The sequence below is a fragment of the Octopus sinensis genome, linkage group LG2, assembly GCF_006345805.1.
Source record: "Octopus sinensis linkage group LG2, ASM634580v1, whole genome shotgun sequence".
NCBI classification, from domain to species: domain Eukaryota; kingdom Metazoa; phylum Mollusca; class Cephalopoda; order Octopoda; family Octopodidae; genus Octopus; species Octopus sinensis.
In genome coordinates, this window is record NC_042998.1 from 33,879,277 (window position 1) to 33,884,747 (window position 5,471).

The following is a 5,471-nucleotide window of genomic DNA, read 5'->3' on the forward strand; positions in this document are numbered from 1 at the left end:
ATTATAGCACAAAGCCAGCAATTTGGGTGGAAGTGGGGAAATCGATTACATCGGCCCCAGTGCTCAACTAGTAATTATCTTATCAATCCCGAAAGGAGCAAAGTCAAAGTCGTGCTCGACGGAATTTGAACTCAGAACGTAAGCACAGTTAAAAAGCATTTTTTGCTCAGCGCGATAACGATTCTGCCAACTCGCCTTAGAAACCCCGAATAATCACTCTTCACTTTTTTTTACTGTGAAGGCACATGGCTTAGTGGTTAGGGCATTCGACTCACGATTGTGAGGTTGTGAGTTCAATTCCCGGCGACGTGTTGTGTCCTTGAGCAAGACACTTTATTTTACGTTGCTCCAGTTCACTCAGCTGGCAAAAATGAGTAGTACCTGTATTTCAAAGGACCAGCTTTGTCACACTGTGTCACGCTGAATCTCCCTGAGAACTACGTTAGGGAGACACGTATCTGTGGAGTGCTCAGCCACTTGCACATTAATTTCACGAGCAAACTGTTCTGTTGATCGGATCAGCTGGGACCCTCGTTGCCGTAACCGACGGAGTGCTCCCACCTTCTTTAGTAATTTCTATTAAAATTTAAACAGTGGAGGTAAAATTTAAACATTCTATTAAAATTTAAACATTTGGCAAATACCAAAAATGAGGAACATGCTGGATGGGACAATAAAAATTTGTGCAAAATGAATTTCTGTTTGATTAAAATAATGTGCGTGTGTGTGTATGTGTAAAATATGGGTAGGGGTGTTGGGTAAACGCTATTTGGGGTAAGCTCAATGTTCCACGTTCTAAACTGAAATTCTGCAGTTGGATTTCATCATTCTTCAGACTGAAGCACCAATAATATGGCAGAGTCGATTTTATCAACTACATATCCTCCCTTAACAAAAAAACAAAAACAAAAAAAAAAACAGATAGACAGAGAGAGTCTATTTTGTATCTATTCAAAGAGGAATTAATAAAAGCACAAGTTTGTAAACAATATTTAACAATTATAGAATAAACCAACAAACGAAGGGTGTTGGCCGAAAAGGAATTGTCGAAAGTTCACCGGTGAAAGTTCATTGGTTATTATTTATTTGTGAATTCATTATAAATCGTGCCAGAAGACAGAAACAATTTTATTTTTAATTTGTTCAACATATATCAACTGTATTATAAATATATTTCACGTTCAGTCGTACCTATTGTTTTAAATTACTGATGTTTATTATTATTATAAAGAGAAGACTTTGAACTTTTATTCTACTAATACATTTTCATTTCCAAAGAAACTCTTTCGGCAGATTTCACAGACCTAAATTTCGAGAAGGACACAGTAATTTTTTCTTCCAGTTGTAATTTTGATATATTTTTCAGATATACATTCGAGAAAGTAAATTCTTAAGTGCTTTATTTTATCATTAATTCATTTGGATACAAAAAAACAACTCTACCTAAATCGAAGACTTCCATATTAGTTTGATATTTTATTTATTAAAAATTTGAAATCAAACTCAACGAACTAGTAACAAATTAGAAATATAAAAAAAAAAAGATGGCGTGTTCGTCGTTTAACGAGAGCTTTATGGACAATTGTTGTGAAAAATACGAGAAGGAGAAACGAAAATTGACAAGTCGTCTGAGGAATTATACGGAAGATGGTTGTAAAGGAAAACTGGAATATTTTAAAGACGTAGTAAGTGGAAATATTTGTGTTGTTAATTAGTTCCCTTGTTAACCCTGATAAATTAACCTTGTCAACCCTGATCAATTAGCCTTGTCAACCCTAATTAATTAAGCCTATAATTAAAGGCATGATCACTCCGTCTGTTTTGTTCTCCTGTATAGAGTATCTAGGGCTCCGTTAATAAATTTGTACTCGTTAAGACTTAGGTATGATTTGCGGTAGATTTGACTGCTGTTTCTGAAGGGTTGAGCGACCGTATAGAGCATAGGTTCCCCTACCAGTGTGCCGCGGCACTCTGGGATTCCGCGAGGTCAACCGAGGGGGTGCCGCGAAATATACATACGTACGTAGTATAATAATTGACCATTTAGAGTCTATTTTATTGTCATTATATCAACATTGGTGAAATAAGGATAATCTTTGATCAATACCAGGGACGTAGTTGTCTTTCACAGATCTTGTTATCCGGGGACAAAGTCTTGTTATATTGAGGTTGAGTCAAAGAGACGAGTGTCATATTAGATTTTCTAATAGGGGCGCCGTGGTTTTCTGAAAGGCTTGGCAAGGGTACCTCGAGGCAGAAAATGTTGGGATACTCTGGTCCAGAGGTATGTCGCTGACTCATTTAAGATTCCTAATAAAGGGAGAGATGCGGGGTAGAGGAATAGTCGGTTACATCGACCGCAGTACTCCACTGGTACTTATTTTAACGACCCGAAGGGATGAAAGAAAAAGTCGACCACGGCTGATTTTGAACTAAAAATATAAATGATGAGATGTCGCTGAGAATTTTGTCCAATGTGCTAACCATTCTGCCATCGTTAGCTAATATCACAACTTTTTGCTCTTAGAATTAGAAAAATATTGTAAATATAAAATAATTGTATGAGAGATTTAGACGATAATATTTGTTTTTATATTACGGAGATGTACTTGCATAGCACGTGACCTGATCTGAGATCGTGTGCTGGAACGAAAACATATGCAGCGTGGACGGTGTTTATAAGCCATTTACGAAACCCACAAAAACAGTTAGATTCACTTCAACATTTAAATTTAATTTGTCAAAATATTTTCGTCGCTTTGAGACCGCTACCTATCCACTGACAAAATTCAGTGCAGCACGGAATTTTGTCAGTGAACAGATCGCGGTCCCAAAGCGAAGAAAATATTTTGACAAATTAAATTTAAATGTAGAAGTGAATCTAACGGTTTTGTGTGCTTCTTAAATGGCTTATAAACACCTTCCACGCTGCAATTGTTTGTTTTTATAATATAACCATAATATAACCCAACCACATGGTTCCGGATTCAATCCCTCTGCTTGGCACTTTGGGCTGGTGTCATCGTCTAGAGCTTCGAGCCGATGAAAGCCTTGTGAGTGGATTTAGTAGACGGAAACTGTAAGAAGCCCGTTGAATATAAATATGCACATATGTGTGTCTTTGGGTCTGTTTGTCCCCATCACCGATTGACAACCGGTGTTGGTGAGTTTACGTCGTCGTAACTTAGCAGTTCGGCAAAAGCGAAAAAGAAAATAAAAAGTATTGGAGTTGGTTAATTCGACTAAAAATTCTTCAAGGCGATGTCCCAGCATGGCCGCAGTCCAATAACTGAAACAAGTAAAGCTATTACAGATACTTAGTTATATTTCATAATGTTTAAAGCATTTGATATGACCGACCAAACCACAGCAGCGAATCACGTAGCCCAGCTGCAGAAGTCCAGTGAAGGAAACCACGTACAACTCGACGAGGCTTTTCACTCCAACTTCAGAGGCTTCCATCAAAGCTCGCTCAAAGATATTTGATGAAACTGATATCCTGCTTGATGGAGATTATGGAGTTGTGTATCTTTTGAACCATATATTGGTTCCCAACCCTTTTATTTAAAGGAGTTTTTCCCACGGACCACTGTTAATATGCTTATCCTTTTAAGGCGGCGAGCTGGCAGAAACACTAGCACGCCGAGCGAAATGCTTAGCGGTATTTCGTCTGCCGCTACGTTCTGAGTTCAAATTCTGCCGAGGTCGATTTGCCTTTCATCCTTTCGGGGGTCGATAAATTAAGTACCAGTTACACACTGGGGTCGATGTAATCGACTTAATACCTATGTCTGGCCTTGTTTGTCCCCTCTATGTTTGGCCCTTTGTGGGTAATAAAGAAATAGGTATTTCGACCGTCGCTACGTTATGAGTTCAAATTCCACCGATGTCGACTTTGCCTGTCATCCTTTCGGGGGTCGATAAATTAAGTACCAGTTGTGTACTGAGATCGATGTGATCGACTTACTCCTCTTCACAGATTTAAGGCTTTAAAAAGTATTACTAAAATAATACGTAATTTAGAAGTGATGTGCATAGTTGGGTGCGGGTAGAAAAACAGAGAGAATGAAGTGTAAACAGCCTCCTGCATTTGGGGAGTTTTGTGTTACTCGATGATCCTCTTAATATTCTATGTAGGCGCAGGCGTGGCTGTGTGGTAAGAAGTTTGCTTCCTAACCACATGGTTCTGGGTTCAGTCCCACTACGTGACATCTTGGGCAAGTATCTTCTACTATAGCCTCGGGCCGAATAAAGCCTTGTGAGTGGATTTGGTAGACGGAAACTAAAAGAAACCCTTCATGTGTATGTGTGTGTATGTATATATATATATATCTATATATATATATATATATATTATATATATATACATTTATATATATATATATATACATTTATGTGTGTGTCTTTATGTTTGTGTTTGTCCATCCCACCATCGCTTGACAACCGATGTTGGTGTGTTAATGTTCCCGAAATTTATCGGCTCGGCAAAGAGACCGATAGACTTAATACTAGGCTTACGAAGAATATGTCCTGGGGGCGAATTGTTCGGCTAAATGCGGTGCTCCAGCATAGCTGCAGTCAGATGACTGAAATGTGTGAAAGAAGAAAAGGCTATTACCGGGAATCTCGATTTGGCAAACTGTGCCAGTGCCTCGATGGGAATAGGATTATAACAGACGGAATCTTAAATATCTGTCGTTAATATTGTATTGAGTCAAAAGTTTTGCAATATTTTTGTTGTTTATTTCCTTTATTCGTTAATTTACAACAAAAGCGGCCTCGCATTCAAAGAAGACGCCATCGTGTTGCACCGTCTAAATCCACCTTCCTGTCAGTTCTTTGATCCCACACTGAGACCAATTCTTGTTCTTCGAGAAGAAGAAATCCTTCACGGAAGTGATGCTTTATAACTTATTCACGTGTTCATGTATTTATGGTTTTCAACTGATCGCATCGTTATCTCCTTGTAATTCTTTCCAAGAAATTTTCTTGATCCAAGTCGAGCTGGCGTAGTGGTGCGCCCTCTTTCGAAATAAGAGCGACTGATAGGAAAATATATTCAATAATGTATAAAATATAGTTGTTCGATGTTTTCTGAATGATGAATATTCATAATAGATAATCGATGTCGTGGTACGGGCATAGGGATTAGTGACAGGGAAAATCTGTGTAAAAAAAAAACACTTTTAGACATTCTGTGTCGTTTAAATTCTCTCTCTCTCTCTCTTCTCTCTCTCTCTCTCTCTCTCTCTCTCTCTCTCTCTCTCTAACTCCCCCCCTCTCTCTCATACATACATACATACATACATACATACTATTAATTCTCAAATTATGACTTTCCAGTCTTTGAATTTGTTATACAAGGAAACGTTTTGTAAGAATAAAACTAGGGTTAGCACAATTTGCAGAAAATTTCTGACAGGAGACGCATAAAGAACGTTTGTGCTCGGTTCATTCCTAAATGTCAAGGA